This window comes from Polyodon spathula, chromosome 17, assembly GCF_017654505.1.
Source record: "Polyodon spathula isolate WHYD16114869_AA chromosome 17, ASM1765450v1, whole genome shotgun sequence".
In the NCBI taxonomy this organism is placed as follows: domain Eukaryota; kingdom Metazoa; phylum Chordata; class Actinopteri; order Acipenseriformes; family Polyodontidae; genus Polyodon; species Polyodon spathula.
The window spans coordinates 12,311,615-12,335,227 of record NC_054550.1 but is presented as its reverse complement, the minus strand read 5'-3'; the positions used below and the strand labels follow the sequence as shown (position 1 = coordinate 12,335,227).

General features: G+C 41.6%; 1 pseudogene; it reads right to left on the bottom strand.

The window, feature by feature from the left end:
• Positions 1–18,621, bottom strand: part of LOC121330130 — a 41,443-nt pseudogene extending 22,822 nt beyond the window's left edge.
• Between the last annotated feature and the right edge of the window lie 4,992 nt (positions 18,622–23,613).

Below are 23,613 nucleotides of genomic sequence, written 5' to 3'. Positions count from 1 at the left end.
TTTGGGTCTTGAGGCTTGTATTTCTCCACATCTTTATGTCTTTGTTTTTATTACAATCTTACTGCTTTTTCTAATAACACAGTATTTGATACAACCACTCATCTCAAGAGACCAAATAGCACTATAGAGGTATATGAGAAAGAGAGGGACTTTACTCAGTAAAACTGGATTTCATACTGACATTATAGAAGGCTAGTGAGTTAGAAGACCAGGTGGTTAAAACTGAGGACTGTGAGAGAAGGAATGGACAGCCTTTTTTCATAAATAGTTATGCTACATTAAGATTAGTTATGCAACATATATCTATAAATTCATCTCAAGTTCTAATTCTAATGAACTGGGCATTGAGAACATGTAAGAACAAATTGCCTTCTTGTGTCACATTCATGCTTTTAAAGTTCAAAACTGATCTTGTGAACTGTTGACAAATAATAACTAAAAATAGGGTTATGGGGATGTGACAGAGCAGAGCTCTTCCCTTTATAGATTGGCAGGGATGGGGTTAAATTCCCCTACCTGCCTGAGTTTATTGTGTTCAGGTGGCTGGGGTTGATTGGCGTAATTAACGATCAATCAGCACCCTACTGCGTGACATAAAAGGAGGCCTCAGCTTCCCATTAGGAAGCAAGGGAAGCAAGGGAAGCGAGGCAAGCAAGGCGGCCTAGTCTCTCAGAATTTGCACTAGGCCACACTGTGTCCCAGTCCACTAGCTCTACTGACCTGCTAGTCTCTGTGTTGTACAGATTTGAAATGAGTTAGGCTGCTCTGAAAGCTCCTGAAGTGCCAAACAGTGAAATGTAATAACCTGTAATAAGAGCTGGGCACTCTGAAGGGTCCTGTAGTGAATTCCCTGTGATATCCGTCCAGCCTCAGCTTAATAAACATCAAGAGCTTCACAATAATTCGAGTGACAGTCTCAGGGAGAGATTACCATATTAGTCATCTGAAAACAAAGAGCGCTCCTGCTCCTTGGGCAGACCACCCAGCTGCACCGGCTCACTTGAAGTCTTGTTTAATTCTGAGAACTGGTACTACGGGGTCTTTTCTAAAATGACATCAAAGCTGTCTTTTAACAACTACATAGATTATTAAACAGACAAAACCTTCTGACTCCTCTTCAAGAATAACCTTTAAATCCAGCTAAAGTATGCTTTTTAATAAATGTAATCAATTTAAAACAATGTCTACTCAGTTTACAGCTGATTTTCTTCCTGTACTATGTAGGAATGTAAAGGCCAGCAAAGCCCTTTCTATGGGCCCTCAGCCAAGATCGGCAGCTTGGCATGCCCAGGATTTGTTGTCATACTGATAGTGTGCATCTTGAATTTACAGCAGTGGTGGGGGAATGTTCTTTATGTTTGTAAAGTGCAGTAAATGGACAGAGAACAGTGGTTTAACAACTGTAGCCGAGCTGAATTTAACAACTGTTGCAAATGAAGTATTAGACAACATACTGTAACATTGACAGTCCAAGTAAATAAAAAAACAGGTAGTTTAAAAAAAGCAAACAACAAAGCCATTCAGCATGTCTGGTTAAGACACTTCAACAAAATGACAAGACAAAGACTGAGCTTAAAGAATTATATTTCATTCCAGGAAAATAGATTCTGAAAACAAATTGTTATAGCTTGGAAGGTTTTAGACCAAACAGTGAGAGCAGGTTGCCATTCTAATCTGAAATTCAACATTTTGCCAAAAAATATTATGAGAAAATAGATGAAAACATGCCAAACCGGGCTGTGCTAGAAGGAGGTTTCCTTAGCTGCAGTAGAAATAGAACTCCTATATTATAGGCAGCAGGTTTTGAGACAGGGAAACCGAACAGCTGTCTCACTGATCCTCGTGTATACACTGGTTAAGCTTAACTGGAAACAAAACTAATTAATCAATTCAGCTTGAGCATACAGGTTTCCAATCAGGTCAGACATACTGTATCTTAGTCCAGTCACATTCTCCCATAACTGGCTAGTCTGAATGTTGAAGAATAATTACAGGGTTTGTACCCCAAATCCCTTTCCCAATACACAATACATACAGTATTTACATTATTTATAACAGGGAGGTTAGGCACGAAACGGCGACCCTGCACACCACAAGCGAGCTGGGCTCATCTGTATTTGTGTTTATAAATATAAAACTTTTAACCTCATCTCATCTTGTCAACAAGGGGAAGCTAACAAGGGTACGGAATAGAAGCTGATGTAGCATCACCTGAGGGCAAAGAGCTTCAAACCACTCATGTGCAGTTCCTTTTCTTTTTCGTAGTGCTACCACACTGCATGGTATATCCTGTTGGTCCATGTTAGCAATTATTATCATTAACACTGTAAATTGTTTTGTAGTGAATCTACAGAATGATTTATAGACTATTAGCCTTGTGGAATTTCAGTTTGAACTATTAATGTATTTAAGGTTAAAAGTGGATATTTAGAATTGTGTTTAGACCTGCATCATGTGGAATTTGTAAATTACTTCTTTTAAGAATTGTGTTTCCAGGTATAAATACATAAATGGCCATTAGAGTATCTCTTTGTCAACCTATAAAAAATAAAAGCATGTCTATTTAATGTAGCTTTTAACCTTTGCCATTGCTTTACTTTTATTTTTTTTACTTCAGAGCCCCCCTCAAGTGATGTGATAAACAAATGTGCCTTGTTGTGATTATTTCTAGCAAATTAAGTGTCTCAGAGGTTTACTATGGTAGTGTTAAATCTTTGCTTCTTGAAGAAAATTGAGCCACCAACTCATCGGAAATATCCCACGGGCAGAACGGTATCTCGGTTTGGCTTGTTGCCTTGAATTCATATTCCATTGAGCAGGGTTCATCTATGGGCAGCTACTTCAAGTGCTAGGTGTACTATTGCTGCACGAGAGTTGGATACTGCAGATTCTGCTTGCAGGCACATTGCTATACAGATACCCTTTATTCGAGGAAATGCTACTTAACATCTGTTACAGTCCTCGTACCAATTACAGCTGCAACTGGAAACATAGGAAGAGGAACTGTGCACCCTGCAGGTCACATATCCAGGGCTTTTTTTTTAACTTTCATTTATAGTACATTATAAAATGGTGCTCTCTGATTGGTCAATCAATGTTAATCCACTAAAGGATAAACAGAGACAAAAAGGAGATGGGAAAATAGACAAAAGAACGTGGACTCTATGACCCAATCCCTAACCCCTTTATAATAATACAACCATAAAAAAATATAAAAAAAAACAGACGAGTCACAAAAAAGATATGCATCGCTAACAATCAATCAAAAGAAAAATCAGAACTCCCATACTGAAACAAACAATAAAGAAACAGTGGAATGATGAGGACTTTAATAATCCACTTTCACTACATTAATACAAAATGCCTGAAAACCCACTTGCTTTTTATTTACATCCTGAGCACCTCCACAGCACCTATTCACTGGAGCCAATGGACATAAATTACACTGGTTCAGTGATGTTGAATCTGAGCCTAGTGGCAGATATATAAACCATTCAATACGATCTACTGCTGTATATTTTCATCAAAGCTGGGCTTGAAACACAGTAAATAATGTTTATAATGAGTCACAAAAGAAGCATCCATTAGAAGCTACTGGCAACCGAGCCATGAAACATATAAATAATCCCTTATCCTCAGTGGCAGTGGCAGCAAACGTTAGGTTATTATCATAACCCTGGTTAACCTCTTTAAGAATTGAAACGTAAATAAAATGTAACACCGAAAAGAATGCAAAAGGCATATATTTTCTTGCTATGAAAGAAAATACCATTAAATTTAAAATACACATTTAACATAATGTGTGCAGCTTTTATATAGGAACATGTCAGATCTGCATAGTTGTGGTAATCCATACTTAATGATTAATACAGCGGTTTCTCAAATATTATCAGTTTTAGGTCCCCAAAAATGGGTTACTGCAATGATAATTGAAAAGTATTGTCAGTCTCTATTACAGAACGAGGAAGACATGGAGTTCGTCGCCTGGTCCTTGTTATACTAAAAGGCTACAGTTCCAGTACTTCCTTTCCCTTTGTGAAAAATTGTGACTCAGTAAAAATAAGTCTCAGAGGGATGGAGGGTGGCAGATTCACATGAGAAACAAACATAACTTCCCAGCATCCCCTGGAGACGTCCTCACACAGTACAGGCTGTGCACTGGCTACAACACATCACCATTAATTTCTGGAGCTTTCTAGAGCCTTAAGGATTAAAGGGTTTTCTCAACCTTTTTTAAATGTTTTTAATAACAAAAAAACAAAATAAAACAAAAAAATACATTTGGTGTGGTAAACACAACACAAAATAGGTTTGAAATAAATCAATATTGTGAATATGCTCAGCTTTCTCAGCATAATCATTAGTTGAGATCTCACAAGATAAGCTCCTAACCATTTAGCAATTATGTGCAGGAAAGATCATGGGAAATGATGGGGCTGGCACATCTTCACAACAAATGCAAATACTAGCCTAAATCAAGAATATTCAACCTTGCGCCCTGCAATCAGCTTTCCCTTCTTTATTATTTATGTAATCTGCTACCATTTAAAATCCTACAATCCTCAATTATTATTATTATTGTAATCCTTTAGAGCCTTACATACCAATGATACAGAGACTTTAAAATAATAACAAAAACATTGTTCAAATCACCCACCACTGCAGGGAGTAAATACCAGTAAACTAAAGTAGTGTACACATATACTGTCCTGTAAATTCCATAGCCCATCATCATCTGTTCCACAGGGCTCCCTTCCAACTTTTGTTTTACAGGACAGGTAGAAAATTAACAAATGAGAAGAAGCTATTCCGCCCATCTAAACTCATCTGGTACCGATTAGTTGATGTCAAGTTTGCTCTTAAAGGATCACAGTGATCCTGCCTCAACAACATGGCTAGGTAACCCATTCCATCCCCTCACCACTCTCTGTGTGAAGAAGTGTCTCCTTCAACAACATGGCTAGGTAACCCATTCCATCCCCTCACTACTCTGTGTGACCTTCAACAACATGGCTAGGTAACCCATTCCATCCCCTCACCACTCTCTGTGTAAAGAAGTGTCTCCTTCAACAACATGGCTAGGTAACCCATTCCATCCCCTCACTACTCTGTGTGACCTTCAACAACATGGCTAGGTAACCCATTCCATCCCCTCACTACTCTGTGTCTCCTTCAACAACATGGCTAGGTAACCCATTCCATCCCCTCACCTACCTGTCTCCTACCCTCTGTTCTGAGTCTGTCTCGCCACTTAATTTCCAGCAGTCTCTGGTGTGGCGCTTAAAGTACTAGTTGAGGTTAACTATGTCAATTCATTTTAAAATTTTAAAGACTTCAGTTAAGTCCCCCTAATTCTTCTTTGTTCTATGATAAATAGATTATTTTTGATAATTCCTTTAAAATCAGGGATTATTTAATTTGAGGGTCGCAGTGTACAACGTGACAGAAAAGTATGGTCTCACCAGTGCATTATACAACCTTGTGAAACCACCTTGGATTTTCAGTCTAAACTTTTGACTACATACCCAAGTATTATGTTACTATGTTACAGGAATGTAGAACAAATGGTGTTAAACTAATACAATATCCTGCCATTATACATATGTTGCATTTCATTTAAATGTATATCTTGGTGTTTCATTTTTCCATCATTTTATTCACTTAAATTATACGTCTCATACTTGACTGAAAAATGAATTTGCTAATATATTGTTAAGGGTGTAGTGTTAATGGTGCAGGTAAAATGGAATTATTTGGAAAGCTATAACGGAAGGTTTTTTTAACACCACATTAAGTTTGGATATTTTACATAAATCACTTACATGTTATTCCTTCAAAAGGCTTCTAACACACCATTAAACATGTGGGCCATCATCTAGCTCTAATTTATTTTAGCAGGAACATGTGCTAAATTGCTGTCTCTCAGCCATATTCTGTGTGTGATAGGCAATAAATTAAACTGCGCTGAATTTATCTGAAGATTGTGGGTAAAATATATGTGCTTTCTCCTTACCTCTGAGTTGTCATCATATCCTATAAAAAAGAAAAACAGAAGTCTCTCATTTTTATTGCTACAAAGAAAGGAGAGGAGGGGTAAAACAAATGATAGTATATAAAGTTATTTTTGTATACAGTCTAACAGTTGGATGGTCATATGCAAAACAATACCTGTTTGATACAACACATGTTTCTTTCAAAACTGCACATTTGAGACCTATATAGCTAAAGTGCAAAACAGGTACATTTATGGAATAATTTTGTTAGCTACAATTACTTCAAGTTAAAGATCTGTCACCTGGGCAAACAAACTAAACACAACTATTTACCACAAGAGGGAGCTTGCCACATTTTACCCAATGCTGTCCAAGGAAAATGTGTTGCTCTTGTGGAAAGACACCAAACATAATGTGTACTCCCACCTTTACACACAAGCTGTCGCCTCGCCTCTGTGTCTATCTGGTCTATAGTTTACCATGCTTTGCCATATTTATAATATGCTTTACCATTCTTCTCAGGGCTTTGCAATGTTTTATCTATAACATGTTTTTGCTATGTTTTTTACATTTTGCCATGCTTTTACCATGGTAAACGTACATAAGGTCTGTAGGGCACAGACAAAAGTGTTGGACCAAACAAGAACAGCATGTTTCATGTGCATCTCTCTCTCTCTCTCTCTCTCTCTCTCTCTCTCTCTCTCTCTCTCTCTCTCACAGATGGGGCCCGGAGCCAGTCTCCCTCCACCCCACTTCAGGGATATCTGAAAAGCGCATCTGTCAGAGTATTTGGGATTAGTGATGCATCCTAATCTTAATTACACTAATGTACTACAGGTCTCCCACAAGAAATACAGGGGTCCGCCTCATCTACATGCGCTAAGGGTCAACTATGACTTCACTAGAATGCCAAGCTTCAGTAATGCCTAGGATTGCTGAGAGGATGAGAGGAAGGGGTGAGGGTGAGAAAGAAGACATTAAGTGTACAGATACTGAGTGAGAATCCATACCACCTCGGTTTTTCAACATTTACTCACAAACATTAATCTAGATATGGTTACCATGTTTCACGGATATCTAAATAAAATGTAAAACTTTGTCGGAAGTTAAACTAATACCTTTATCTGGGTAAATCCTAGAAACTGATAAACTGTAAAAGTGCCTGTGGAAGGGTTGTGGGTGATTCACTGACACATGGGAGACAGACAGGCGTACTTGAAACACCACACAGGTGCCCATTATTACTGACTCTTTGGTCGGAGATTTGTTTTAGACCACAGAGGATGCTGTTGTCCATGGCCTGACTATCAACGATGATAGACAGGCCCATGGAAATACCGATACTGGTAAATGAATCAACTGCAGGTGCACTTGCAGGTGCTCAAAATAATAATGAAAACAAAAGGCGAAAGAAAAAGGGAAAATAAAACACGGTAATAAAACTACAAATAAAAGGTGCTGCACTTGGCAGCTTTACCCCGGTAATTGCTACCCACACGACCCGGGTCACCGACCTACACTTACGGTTCCCTCAGCCTACTAGCCACAATACTTCGGGGTTCTGCCCAAGGTTTCTCCACTATCACTATGTCTCTCTGTGGTTTAGTTTTGTTATCTCTCGTTCCTCCCGGGTTGCTTTCTCCCGGCCATTCTCGGTCCTGGACCAGCGCTTCCGTATGCTCAGTACGTCTAAAAGGGCAGACCTAAGGGAACAGCAGAGTATTATTTTATAGGGCTAACAATTCCCCCGAGACCCGCCTCTCAGCCACTCAGAGAGAGGGAAAGCCACACACCCTCTCTCCCACCTCTCTGTGTCACTGCCATGACCGCCAAGCAGGTATTGGACGACTGCTGCCCTCTTCCTGCAGGACTATGAACACGCCAGCAGAGTCAGTACAGATCTCCCCCTGTTACAGTGCCATAAACTGGGAATCAGGAATTCCCAGCCTACATACCTAGAGAGATGTCAATGCCAAAGGCAGCTGCCAGAATCCATGAAAGTAATTAGTGGCTATAAATATTTGCAATCTTTCAGCTATGTGTATTATGCTATTCTCTATGAAGCAGTTCTACCACTTTAGTATAGTACAACATTACAATGAATAGGAAATGTAAGATGATGTCATATTTATAGTGGTTTGCAGAAGTATTCACATCCCTGAAAAGTTTGCACATTTTGTTAAATTACAAATAATTTATGCACAGTTTTTCAAACAAACTTTTTTTTGTAGTGGTTAAACTGAACACATACGAGGAGGTTAAATGTCAGCAAAACTTGCAAAGAAAATGTACAAAATTAAATATACTGGTTGCATTATTCAGTATCTATCGCTTAAGTCGATATTTAGTAGAAGCACTTTTTCCAGCAAATACTATCTTTTTGGATAGGTCTCTACTAGCTTTGCACAGTAGGATGGTGACAGTTTTGTCCATTCTTCATAGGAAAATTGCTCCAGTTCTGATAAGTTTGTTGGCGATCGTCGATGGACTGCAATCTTCCAGTCTCGCCATCAATTTTGGATTGGATTCTAGTCAGGACTTTGACTGGGCCACTCAAGAACATCAATTCTCTCCTTGTTAAACCACTCCAGTGTGACTTTGGCTTTGTGCTTCAGGTCATTGTTCTGCTGAAATGTGAATTTTGTCCCCAGTCTTGGCTGACTCAAACAGGTTTTCCTCAAGATTCGCCTGTACTTTTCACCATCCATTCTCGCCTCTGTGCTGACAAGCTTACCAGTTCCTGCTGGAGAGAAACATACCCATAACATGATACTGCCACCACCATGCTTGACAGTTGGGATGGTGTGGGATTGAGCCAGACGTTTGCTTGGAATCTAGACCGAAAAGTTCAATTTTTGTCTTGTCTGACCACATAACCTTTTTCCACATGGCTGAGTAATGGCTTCTTTTTTGCCACCCATCCATACAGGCCAACTTTGTATAGGGATCAACTTATTGTTGATGTCTGAACACTGACTCCCATCTCAGACACAGCATTTTGCAGATCTCTCAAGGTCATTGTTGGCTTCAGAATGACATCCCAAACCAGTTTCCTGCTTGCCCGGCTGCTCATTCTGGGAGGGTGACCTGATCTGGGTAGTGTCTAGGTGGTATGATGCATCTTCCACTTCTTAATGATGGACTTCACTGTGCTGAGAGGAATAATCAGCACCTTTGAAATTTTCTTGTACCCTTCTCTTGCTCTGTGCCTCTCTACCACTTTATCCCTGACTTGTCTCAAAAGCTCCTTGGTCTTCATGGTTGCTTAGATGGATAACTATGTGAGTTGCAGCTTGAAAGTTTTATATATCTGAGGGAAATTATCTACAAGTTAAAACACATTGGCTGAAACCAGTTCATTAATTTTGTGACCTTTCAAAGAAATAATTTGCACCTGAAGTGATTTAGGGCTGCAGTAGCAAAGGGGTTGAATACTTTTGCAACTGAGATTAATCTGTTTTTCTCTGTAAATCTTACTTATTTATATTCTATATGCATTCTTTAACTTTATCAATGTGGAGTAGTTTGTGTAGGTTCTACATGTAAAGTCTAATTTAAAAGCGTTGTGGTTTATGCTCAGGTGCCAACAAAATGTGAAAACTTTGATGGGGGTTGAATACTTCTGCAAACCACTGCATTTCTACAGTTAAAAATATGATTCCTGTACAAGGATGTGCCAAAAATACATTTTGATAAAAAATACGCAATTCTATCTTAGACTGAAAAAAGTAAAAAAAAAAAAAAACCTGAAAACAGAACCCTACCTATAGAAAAATAGCTAGCATTTTACAGTTTTTAATTATTTTTTTAAATGACAAAATTCCAAGTTAATGTTACAAACTGTTATTTGTTTTCTTAAAAAACAATAAAACACCCCAAATACAAAAAAAAAAAAAAATGAAATTGCGTATTGACAATAAACACTGGAAAATTCACATTGACCCCCCAAAAACAAACTACCTTTCCCAATGTCCCTCCTTCCTGACTTGTATCTATCATTGATTCGATCTGAATATTTTTGCTTAAACCCACCCCAACTAATGCGTGGCAGCAAATTCCTGCATTTCTATTCGAAACTCTGATTTCAAGATTTAAAACGAGATTACATGAACAGAGACTTGTTCGCAGGATTTAAAGCTACATTACAGTTCACAGGGCGTGAGCTGGGGGTAGGGATAGGGCAGAAGAAGCAGAAGGGAGCGATAAGTGGGACAGAGTGCCGGCTAGAAAGGACCGGACCTAGGATAGCAGAGCAGGCAAGGCCCACTCTAGTAGCAGACCAGCGAAGCTGGACATGGAAGCTAGGATAGAAGATGATCACTGACTGAGGGCGGCGATGCCGACACAACCCAGGGGCGAAGGACCCAGCAACCGAAACCAGATAGAAGGATGGTCACTGACTGAGGGCGACGATGTCGACATGAGCCCAGGGGCGAAGGACCCAGCAACCGAAGACAGGATACAGAAAGTGGTCACTGACTGAGGGTGGCGATGCCGACACGACCAGGGCCGAAGAACCTAGCAACCGAAAACACATATGAGGGTTATGACTCGGGGATCCTGCTGCTCAGTGGAGAGGAAAAAACCCCTTGAGGCTGATTAGGGGAAAACCTCTAGTGGCCCTGGCAGACAGGTAGCCCCCACTCCGGGCATTCTAGCATTTTTAGAAGGAGCAGCAACTATATCAGGGAAGGATGAATGAATGTAGGAATCCACTGCAGAGGAGGACCAGCTCCCCCACATTCGTGGTCAGGCTGGGGGGAAGGGGAGAGTTGAGGAGGGAGGCCTGCTCTGGAGGCGAGTGTGGAGAGGAGGGACGTCTGCTCGGAGGCGAGGGTGGAGTCGAGGAGGGAGGCCTGCTCGGATGAGAGGGTGGAGAGAAGGGAGCTATGCGAGGAGGCGAGGAGGGAGGCCTGCTCTGGGGGTGAGGGTGGAGAGGAGGGAGCCATGGGCGGAGGCGAGGAGGGAGGCCTGCTCTGGAGGAGAGAGTGGAAAGGAGGGAGGCCTGCTCGGAGGCAAGGGTGGAGTCGAGGAGGGAGGCCTGCTCGGAGGTGAGGGTGGAGAGGAGGGAGGTCTGCCAGGAGGCGAGGCTAGAGGAGATGAGGGAGGCCTGCTCTGGAGGAGAGGGAGGGGTCGAGGCGGGAGGCTTGCTCAGAGGTGAGTGTGGAGTCGAGGAGGGAGGCCTACTCACGATGCGAGGGTGGAGAGGAAGGAGGCCTGCTCGGAGGGAAGGGTGGACGAATGGAGGGAGGTCTGCTCGAAGGCGAGGTGAGTGATGATAGGAGTGAGAGGAATCAATGAACAGATGGTCTGAGGAGGGGGTGCGGGGGGGGGGGGGGGGGGGGGGGGGTGTTCCTGCTGGGGAGATACCTTGAAAAGGGGGATAGGGGACTTGATACTTGACGGGTGAGTGGACCGACCATGCTGAATTGATCTGTCTTGAGGTATGCAGCCAAGTGATGGAGTAAGCATGGAAGTTGGCCGAGAGGCTGCTGATCTCCATGGGTAAATCATTGTAGGGGGAGAAGCGGCTTTTCTGAAGAGTGGAAATTAGCAAATGGAGAATATATGTTGATATAGACAGACAGGAAGGTGAGGCAGGGGGAAAGCTCTTAAGGATCCCACAGAAGGTCAGGTGGAACGCTGATATGGAGAGACTGGAGGGAGTTGGAGAGAATCCCTAGCACGGACCATGAGAGACAGGTTTTGATTGAAGGGCTATGATTATTTGAATCTGGGTGCAGAGGATTGAAGACACTAAGCAAGCTGTAGAATAGGAGCTCTTGAACAAGGTGGAGGGCCGCAGACGCAGTCAAATAGCACCTGGAGAAGCTGAGGATTCTGGATGGGGGTTGTGGAAGCAAATGGGACCAACTACCTGAACTTGGATACTAAAAGTAGAGGCAGAAGGAGAGCTGGAATAGAGGGCTGAGGTGGCAGCTGGACTGAACTAACATGAATCGATTACTGGGGAAGCATGGCGCCTTTGCATCCCATATTCTAGAAATGAGGCAGAGTTGAGATGCCGCCTTTCTATGTGTTAGTTAATACAGGATCGATCAGCGGTTTGCTACTATCATGTCTGCTTGAAATGGAAAAGGTAAACTCACTTTCAGAGATTTGGGTTTCGCAATGCCAGTTGTTCTCTTAATAGGGAAATCTTTAGCTCATAATCAAGACAGATTTCCAGTCTCGTACCACATCTCAAATCAAGTATTAATGCTGTAACATTTGGGAGGATGAGTGGAGATATGAATAGGATTGCTGAGGAAGTGCCCCATATTTTGATTAGATGGGAATAGTGTTAGCCTTGATTGTGGAAATGCTGCCACGATCTGCATATTGGAGGAAGGCTGGACATTGTAGGCTCTGGAGAAGTGCAGCTGCAGATTTAAACAGTAAACTAGAGCGACTTTTGCAGTTGCAGTAGTGAGCTGATCTGAAGAGGGAGTGGAGATCTGCTGTAGTGAGGAGCGATTAACAGTAGAGGGTGGGATCTGCTGAGCAGAGCAGAGGTCTGAGGAAGAAAACAATGGAGTGCTGTCAGTAGTGTGCAGAGGCCCAGCTGTGAGAGCAGAGATCTGCTGAAGCAAAGATCTGCAATAGAGAACGGAGGACTACCATCGGTAGAGTATGGTGGTCTGCTGCAGAGAGTAGGGATCTGCTGAATGCAGTAGATATTGGTCTTTCAGTGTTAAGGCAGATTTAGATGTAGCCAGAGATGGGTCTGCTTTTGGGCAAGAAGATTGCAGAGATCTGAGACCGCTGCAGAACCAGAGAGGATGAAGAATGTGTTGCTCCGAGGCGTCTGCAAAACCTATTGATTGGTTGGGAGCAGTTTATTGTCTAATGGGGGTAGGAGGACATTGTTGATAAATTGTAGGACATGGTTCCATGACTGACTAGCGGCTCGCGTTGATGAAATGATGACTTTGATGAAGCTGGTCGGACTGGAGGAGCAGCGCCAGATGAGGAAACACGAATCTGGGAACAGGAATAAGTCACAGGAATGGATGCGTGATGCAGGAAAGCAGGACGTTACTATGATGGTAGATACTGAGCATCTCAAACAGCTGAGTAAGATTGCTTCATGACCAGGTCCTTGAAGAGGGGAACTGTTGAAATTGGAGAATGTCAGTTGCTACAAAAGGTTGAGGAGGAGGGGTTCTCCTGTAAATCCCTCGGAATGACAACAAACTGCGGGATGTGTAGAAAAGCTGGAGTGTGTGAGCTTCACAGTGATAGCAAACCAGCTTAGAGACTGTATAAAATTTGTGGTGTTATACTGCCATCTAGCAGTTATGATTAGAATTAACCATTGGCTTGAGTGAAGCCGGGTAGAATATATTTGGTTATTGTGATTAAAATCCTTGTCGGTGTAGAACAACAATTGCGTACTCTTTTAGATTTGAATAATTTTGTTACATGTTTTAGGACAGTCAGTCATGTATATGAATACGTTAACACAGTATTTAGATGTCACAATTCGGCGAGTTGAACGAGCCCTCGCAGGTTGTAAAAGCACAGCAGCAAGCAAGCCAGAAAATTGCAGTACTGAGGCACGGAGCTCGCAGTGCAGATTAGGCTGGCTGGTCACCATAGTTACTTACTACTCCACGCAGTCACGCAATGAGGGCGTTGCTGTGGTAGCCACGGACTGAGAAGCGCTGGTGGAAAAGTTATAAAACAGCAGTGTTGTTGGATCTTGTTGTGACGAGTCGAAAGCACAAGCCGCCACACGGCGAAACGGAGCACGAAACTGAATGGACAGGTCCTTAAAACATTGAATGTAGCCAACAGAAGTCCAGGGCAGGATCCCATGAAGGAACAATAATTTTGCTGGCTCTGGGAGCGGAGGAGGGGTGCTTGATTGCAAGCGAAGAGTGAAGGAATGTTCAGCTGACAGATCTTTATGGTGGATTAAATAGAGGAACAATGGCAAGGCAAACGCTGACGATGGGAATGTCGATGTCTTGTTGAAGGAGCTTTAGAGATTTTAGTGGAGGGCCAGTTTGTCTAATGACGACATGGACGAGATGAGAAATGAAGCTGCGGTTTGAACGGTGCTGTTGCTGGGCTGGAGGCTGGAAAGAGCAGGAAAGACTAACGCTGGAGCTCCTGCAGCTGAATGGAGAGGCTGAATGATGAGAAGCAGCACCGGAGCAGGTAGGAAAATATTTGATAATATCTTGGGAGCGCTGCGCAGAGAATTGACCTCCAGTGAAAGGCAACGAAGTGTAGATTAGCAGTGAAGCACGAAAAGATGGCGTCTGAGTGTTTGCTACAAAAACGAAACGCTAGACAGCGAAGGTGCAAGTGATCAGGGCTTAAATAGAAAATAGGTACTAATTGACAGGAAATTGGAAGCCCCCTGCTGCATGTTCCCTGAACTATGCCGGCTAACATTTAAATAGGGAGGATTTAAGACAAAATTGCAAATTGTGACGAAATGTAAAAAAAATGCCTAGACACACAAAAACCCCAGAATAATGTGCCCCTTATTTGCACTAGCAACTGGTCACTGGTCCCTGTTTTATGCAAAACATCTCTTCACTTCTTTATCGCTGTTTCCTCCTGGAATTTTGTGATTTTCTCTTCTGCAGGTCAGACCCAGTTGTATAGCTGCAATGTGACCTACAAACCAGGAAGCTGTTATCCATTCATATATATAGTTCTGGAATTTAAAAATCCTCATTGTGAAAAGCAAGCAATCATCCATGACTATTAAACAATCAATTGGGCTGAATTAAGAAATACTAAAAGAAACTACAACTGAATGACAAATGTTTCAATTAGAAAAAATTGACAATACCTTCAAGTGTGCAAAGATGCAAGCACTTTAGAATGTGGTTCAATCAAACAATTCAGCCCTGCTGAGTCCTGGAACCCACACTGAAAATACTATTTACTGAAAGTTAACACTTAAATATTGTATGAATAAATGTGATGGAAAACCTACTCAGGTCTAATAACCTGATTTACACCACTCAGACCATTACAATTCAATCTGTAAAACTCAACTTATTCCAGTGTCAATAAATGTGTTCATCTGCCCCTAACATTTTTCTTGACATTGTATTATATTCTTCATCTCTTATTGTCTCATACTGTTTTCTACAGTTGGAGATTTAAAATCCGTCTTTGGCGTCCTTCGCATTGGATCCTCTTTAAGTAACTTCCATTATCGAGCTGGAGAGATTGAGTTCTGCCAGCCCTCAATCCTAACTGGGGCTGATAAGAGTCCCAAATCGATGTGAAGTCTGATTAAAAACTGCTTTCAAGTCAATCCCTGTGGCAGAGGGATACATAGCATTTAATATATTGGTACATATGACAAGATAACAGCCCTTCCTTCAAACATATGAACATTATTTTAATAAGCAAGGTGTCTTATAAGTGCTGCATTATCCCAGCAGCTATCCATGCAGAGCAAATGGGTGGTATGGTATATTTGTTCCCCATCAGATGGATTCTACTGATTCTTTACATTCAATTTAGTATTTTATTGGCTCGTGCTGCTTCTATACAAACAACACAGGCCTGCAAGCATGTTTGCAGCCAGTTAGAATGAACAACAGCACTTCTAAAAGTTTGCCACAGTAAATCTGCACAGTAATTTGGCAATGTTGCCATGCTTTTCCTATGGTTATATGCATTACCATAGTTTATGCTTTTTAATATGCTTTACCACACATCTCTGGATTTTACAAGGCTTACCTGTGCTTTAAACAGAAAACTCAGAATGATTTGAAACATTAAATAATGGTAATAACAGGGTAAAACATGTTGTTGGTGTTACTCATTTTTTTGGTCATGAATCTGCACACAGTCATGTCTGTGACGTGATTTCTCTTACAGAATCAACAACATAGATGCCCACATTTACAGCTGAATGGAAATGGGGTTTTATCCAGTCCTGCTCAGAGAGATTATCGAGAGTCCTGGCCATCATCTTTGTTCTTTAATCAGCACCACTGCTAAATATAACCATAACACCCAGGTAACTTCCTGCATGTTAATGACAGTGTTTGTGAGGTAGTTAATACCCTGATAATCCCCAGTTACACAAATTACAGCCCACGTTGGATTTAGTATTATCTGATAGAACTAAATAACAAGAAACTAGAGCCCTGGAAAGCTGCTATGTACAGTATGTGTTTGGAGGGGTATTTGCATTAACCCACTGTACTTACATTGGGATCAGTCCATTTCACCTTTATATTTTCTGCCATTTGCATTGTGGCCCCTAGCAGATCCGCTGCTTCTTTCTCCTTGAGAAAATGAGAGACGGTTTTAGTCTTCCTGTTTAATCTATATAACTCTTTCTATTGTAAGTAATATTTCATCTTCTTGTATAATCTGTATAGCTCTATTTCTATTGTAAGTTTTATCACTGGTTTATCATTCTCACTTCCAGTTCTATATTTGTAATTTCAAGTGCCAACAAACGTGTGAATCGTGCTGGCATGTGGCAGGGTGAGGTTCCCTGTCACATCATTAGTTTACATAATGATGCAGCTTGGCAGACAATGGGATAGGATTGAAATTCACTCTCCCTGCATGGAAATGGATCACAGGCTTCCTCCATTCCAGCCATGTGACAATGAGGCTGGAATGGAGGAATGTGGGCCTTGATTGGTAATTAATAAAATAAGCATGTTCAATCCACTGGGTGGATATAAGGAAGGCTGCAGAGAAAGAGAGAGGAATGTAGCGTGTGCTGACAGCTGGGACAGTGTAAAGTACCACACAGTAGGCAATGTGATAGATTCTCAAAGCTGATTACTCAGAATCATCATTTTAAACAGTAAAAAAGCATAAAAAAATGACCAAATCAGAAATAAACAACCAGGCATTTCATTTAGCAGGCCATGAATAATTACCCTTAAGAACATTAGCATTTCAAATTGAATTAAGCACAATAACTACCACATACCTATATTGTCAGGGGCTGTCCCTGACAGTGGAAACAAATGTAGACTATAGATTAATTCTAATTATAAAAAAAAAAAAAAAATGTCTTTTTACTCCTCTGGCACTGGCTTCCACGTATGCATGTACATTTGTATTACAGCATATGCCTTGATAGCAATAGATTAGAATGTGTATGCCACAATTATATTGCTGCATATATGTTTGCAATTCCCATAGAGTCTCTGAGTTGTTCATTCACATTGCTCTCAAGAATTTTCTAATGAATTAATATTTGGGGCCTAGGAAACCACAATTACAGCATTTGTCCAGCGGGTGGCAGTGTCTGCTAAGCAAATATTAAATTGGAACATACAAACAGTTTACAGGGGAGGAGAATTAAACAATATCATTTTTGTATCTGTATGTTGTAACGTATTGATGTGGGGATCTGTGCACTCACTTTATAAGCCAGGTACGCCTCCCTCAGAGTGATGATCTGGTGCTCCCGGTGAGCCCCCTGTATGGCACACATCACGCAGATGATTTTCTCGTCTGGTTTACAGTACAGAGTCCCCTCCTGGCCATGCTCTGTACACCGCAGCCTCTCCACAGTGGCAGTGTTCTTGGCTTTGGTAATGATATCCTCCACAGTCCCCTCTGCCACCCTACTGGGAGAGGCTGCTGCTTCTGCACTCATGCCAACTTCTCCCTCCCCCCCCTCACCTACCTCTGCTTCCCCCTCTTGGCTCTCTGGATTCCCTGCTGCCTCCCCTGTCCCTGGTGCTATTTCCTTGCCCTGTCTTGTAGAACCCCAGTCCTGGAGCTGATGGCAGCTACTCTTATGGTGTTTGTCAGCATGCACTGCGCAGAATGCAAAATTGCAGTCCTGGCAGAACTTCACAGCCTGCTGTGGTTCATCAGGCTCACAGGCATCTCAGGTTCCACTGCTGGGCAAATCCTCCTGTCCTGACTTATTTCCAGTTTCCATTGTATCTTCTACAGGTATATCTGCCATGTGAATAACCTCAGCTGCTCTCTGGCTAAACTGGATAATAAAATTGACTCTGCTGCTTGTAAATATTGAGTTACTGTCACCCACGTGGAAAACTAGCACTTTGCCTGTGTGTGTGTGTGTGTGTGTGTGTGTGTGTGTGTGTGTGTGTGTGTGTGTGTGTGTGAAGTGTCTACCTGCTTTCAAGTATCTGCCGTTTTCTGATGTTTTTAAACATTTACACATTTACTCTCTTGCTCTTTCTTCTATAGTGACTGTTCCTGTCAACACTGCTGCCTTCCAGCTTGTTTTCTCCTCCCTCCTGCTCTGTTGCTGTGAATCCTGTGAATCTCCCCCTCTGTGCAATGCCAGTGTTTTCTCTTAAGTTTTGCCTCCTCTCCCCTGCTGTTTTGGTCTAGATTCTTGTTTTTCCTTTGTCTCGTCTTTTGTTTTCCTCTTACCTCCCCCGCTGTTTAACTGGAGATCTGCGCGGTGAACATTAACTTATTATCTCACAGCCTGCCTGTCTGCAGCTCCCTCTCCTTTCCTGACTAGCTTCAGCAGCCCCTTATGGCCTGTGAATCCTGCTTAACACTTCTTGGCACTCTGTCTCCCGCTTCTTGCAACACTGTAGCTCTGCCTGCCCGAAGAAGGACTGTGTTGCGAAGATGAAAAACAAACAGACTGAACACAAAGCCCGCTATCTGCTCTACTTTCACTTTCACAGCTACCCACACTTACTTCCTCATATATTGTACTTCCTGGTTCAGGAAAGTTCAGGAATTAACTTACACTGCAGGGTAAAGCCAGTCAGTTCAGGTGGGGGCAGAACTCTTTTACTGTGTGTGTCACAACAAATAAAGCTAACAAGTTACCAAACTAATGAGTCTTAGAAAAAAGATCAGAACATGGTTAGACAAACATTGGACTTCCAGTCCAGGTCTTTGTTCCAACCATGAGCCTAATTATAAACTTCTATGGCCTGAAGTACCTGGCGTGGAAGTGCCCCCCAGCACCTGAAGTGTCTGCTCTGCACAGCAGAATTAAGTCCGGGGCGATGAGGGGTGGGTTTCATTTTTAACTGCTAGTTCACAGGAAAAGCTTTTATTTTTTTTTATTATCTGACATATCCCGTAAGAAGATCATTTCTAGTGTAGTACCAGATATTTAAAAATGAAAATACATGTTTGCTGTAACAGTGGTTTTCAACCTGTGGTACACGTTCCAGTACTGGTATGTGACAGGCTTGCTAATGGTACACACCAGCAGTTGATCTTTAATACAACGATTTCTCCGCCAATGCTCCCTCAATTACACCATCATAATGTATCAAATTGTTTGTACCACTGAATCGCAGAGAAATGGGAAATAGTGATGCAGGGCTCCAGACTGCGAATAAAACAGAGAAGGAGTTAGAGCATGTTGAGTGCTGAGTGCCGGCACTGTGCTACAGGAAGTGACGAGAGTGCTGAGACTGCCCAGCCATTGAATACCGGAGGTGCTGAATGGCTTGGCACTGAAATCTCACTGCCGAGAGGTGTTGATTTAAATACATTACCTTTACAGTAAATAAAAATACCTCCAATACCTGTGGATATAAATATACTCATAATTAAACCACATACATATACAGTGGTTTACAGAAGTATTTACCCCCTACCAATAATGTCACATTTTGTTGAATTACAAATAATCCATGCACAGTTTTTCAAACAAACTTATTTTTTTCAAAGCTGCAGTGGTTAAACTAAACACTGTTATATGAGGAGGAGGTTAAATGTTAGCAAAACTTGCAAAGAAAATGTACAAAATAAAATGTGCTAGCTGCATAAGTATTCAGCCCCTTAAGTCAGTACTTGGTAGAAGCACCTTTTGCAGCATTAACAGCTATGAGTCTTTTTGGATAGGTCTCTACTAGCGTTGCGCAGTAGAATGGTAAAATTTTTGGCCATTCTTCACAGGAAAATTGCTCCAGTTCTGATAAGTTTTTTGGGGTTTGTCGATGGACTGCAATCTTCAAGTCTTGCCACAAATTTTCAATTGGATTCAAGTCAGGACTTTGACTGGGCCACTCAAGAACATGAATTCTCTTCTTCTTCAGCCATTCCAGTGAGGCTTTGGCTTTGTGCTTCGGGTCACTGGCTGCTGAAATGTGAATTTCTTCCTCATTTTCAGTCTTGGCTGACTCAGACAGGTTTTCCTCAAGGATTTGCCTGTTCTTTGCACCATCCATTGTCAACTCTATGCTGACAAGCTTCACAATCCCTGCTTAAGAGAAGCATCCCCATAACATGATGCTGCCACCACCATTCTTGACAGTTGAGATGGTGTTGACTGGGTGATGGGCAGTGTTGGGCTTGCGCTTGGAACTTAGATGGAAAAGTTCAATTTTTTGTCTTGTCTGACCACAAAACTTTTTCCACATGTCTGCAGTATCACCTACCTGCTTTTTCGTGAACTCCATACAGTGGATCTCAAAAGTATTCACCCCTTGGACTTTTCCACATTTTATTGTGTTACAACATAGAATCAAAATGGATTTAATTGGGTGTTTTTTCCACTGATCAACACAAAAAAAAGTCCATAATGTCAAAGTGAAAAAGAAAATCTACAAATTGTTAAAAATACAAAACAGAAAATAATTGATTGCATAAGTATTCACCCTTGAGTCAATATTTGGTAGAGGCACCTTTGGAAGCAATTACAGCCATGAGTCTATTTGGATAAGTCTCTACATGCTTTGCACATCTGGACACTGCAATTTTTGTACATTCTTCTTTGCAAAATTGCTCAAGCTCTGTCAAGTTGGATGGGGACCTTTGGTGAACAACAATTTTCAACTCTTTCCACATATTCTCAATTGGATTGAGGTCCGGGTTTTGACTGGGCCACTCCAGGACATTGATCTTTTTGTTTTTAGGCCACTCCAGTGTGGCTTTGACTGTATGTTTGGGGTCATTGTCCTGCTGGAAGATTAATCTTCTCCCAGGTCTCAAGTCTCTTGCAGACTTCAGCATGTTTTCCTCCAGGATTTTTCTGTACTTTGCTGCATCCATTTTGCCCTCTATCTTCACAAGCTTTCCAGGCCCTGATGCAGAGAAGCATCCCCATAGCATGATGCTGCCACCATCATGCTTCACGGTAGGGATGGTGTTCTCAGGATGATGTACGGTGTTAGGCTTGAGCCAAACATAACTCTTAGCATTGAGGCCAAAAAGCTTTATTTTGGTCTCATAAGACCATAGAATCTTCTTCCACATGGTCTCAGAGTCTTTCACATGCCTTCTGGCAAACTCTAGCTGAGATTTGATTTTAGTTTTTTTTCAACAATGGCTTTATTTTTGCACTCTCCCATAAAGGCCAGTTTTGTGAAGCACCCAGGCTATTGTTGCCATATGCACAGTAACTCCCAGCTCACTCCTGGAAGACTGTAACTCCTTTAGAGTTGCCATAGGCCTCTTGGTGGCATCCCTGACTAGTGCCCTTCTCGCCCGGTTTTTGAGGACGGCCTGTTCTTAACAGATTCACAGTTGTGCATTATTCTATCAATTTTTTAATAATGGACTTTACTGTGCTCCGGGGGATATTCAATGCCTTGGAAATGTTCTTATATCCTACACCTGATTGGTGCTTTTGAAGAACCTTATTCAAGATTTGCTTTGAATGTTCCTTCATCTTCATGATGTAGTTTTTGTTAGGAAATGTACTAACCAACTGTGGGACCTCCCAGAGACAGGTGTATTTAACCTGAAATCATGTGAGACACCTTAATTGCACACAGATGGACCCCATTCAACTAATTGTGTGACTTCTAAAGACAACTGGTTGCACCAGAACTTATTTAGGTGTGTCATAGCAAAGGAGGTGAATACGTATGCAATCAATTATTTTCTGTTTTATATTTGTAATTTTAATTTAGAACAATTTGTAGATTTTATTTTTGACTTTGACATTATGGACTTTTTTGTGTTGATCAGTGGCAAAAACTCCTAATTAAATCCATTTTGATTCCATGTTGTAACACAATAAAATGTGGAAAAGTCCTAGGGGGGTGAATACTTTTGAGAGCCACTGTATGTGTTTTAAGATGAGGCTTTTTGAGTAATTTCTTCTTTCTTGCTACCCGTCCATACAGGCCAGATTTGTGTAGGGACCGGCTTATTGTTGATGTGTGAACACTGACTGACTCTCATCTCAGACACAGAACTTCATACATCTCTCAAGGTCATTGATGGTTTCAGAGTGACATCCCGAACCAGTTTTTTGCTTGCCTGGCTGCTCAGTTTGGGAGGGCGACCTAATCCCGATAGTGTCTGGGTGAGACAATGCATCTTCCACTTCTTAATGATGGACTTCACTGTGCTGAGAGGGATAATCAGCACCTTTGAAATGTTCTTGTACACTTCTCCTGCTCTGTGCCTCTCTAGCACTTTATCCCTGACTTGTTTCAAAAGCTCCTGTGACTTTGCTTTGCTTTGTGCTTCAGGTCATTGTCCTGCTGAAATGTGAATTTTGTCCCCACTCTTAGCTGACTCAAACAAGTTTTCCTCAAGGATTCCCCTGTACTTTGCACCATCAATTCTCGCCTCTATGCTGACAAGCTTCCCAGTTCCTGCTGGAGAGAAACATACCGATAACATGATACTGCCACCACCATGCTTGACAGTTGGGATGGTGTGGGATTGCGTTAGACGTTCGCTTGGAATCTAGACTGAAAAGTTCAATTGTCTTGTCTGACCACATAACCTTTTTCCACATGTCTGAGTAATGGCTTCTTTTTTGCCAACTGTCCATACAGGCCAGCTTTATATAAGGACCAGCTTATTGTTGATGTCTGAACACTGACTCCCAACTAAGACACAGAATTTTGCAGATCTCTCAAGGTCATTGTTGGCTTCAGAGTGACATCCCAAACCAGTTTCCTGCTTGCCCGGCTGCTCAATCTGGGAGGGTGACCTGATCTGCGTAGTGTCTGGGTGGTATGATGCATCTTCCACTTCTTAATGATGGACTTCACTGTGCTGGCAGGGATAATCAATGCCTTTGAAATTTTCTTGTACCCTTCTCTTACGCTGTGCCCCTCTACCACATTATTCCTACCACTTTATCGAAAGCTCCTAGATCTGCATGGTTGCTTTGTTGGATCATTATGTGAGTTGCAGCTTGAAAGTCTTTATATATCTGAGGGAAATTATCTACAAGTTAAAACACATAGGCTGAAACCATGTCATTAATTTTGTGACCTTTCAAATAAATAATTTGCACCTGAGCTGATTTAGGGCTGCAGTAGCAAAGGGGTTGAATACTTATGCAACTGAGATTAATCTGTTTTTCTCTATAAATTTACATATTTATATTTTATATGCATTTTTTAACTTTATCAATGTGGAGTAGTTTGTGTAGATTCTACATGTAAAGTCTAATTTCAAAGCATTGTGGAGTACGCTCAGGTGCCAACAAAATGTGAAAACTTTGCAGGGGGTGAATACTTCTGCAAACCACTGTATATATGAGTCCATGTATCAATCAATACATTACTCAGCTCTGTTATTATTTGTAATATTGTAACAACCGAGGCGATGGCATCATTGCAGGACTTTTTGTCTGTCTTGTTTGTTTGTCTTGTCATGTCTTGTCCCAATTATTCCACATATTGTAAGGGAATGGGTTATGATGTCATCGAGTGAGGAAAGGGAGATAGCGTGTGAATGCATG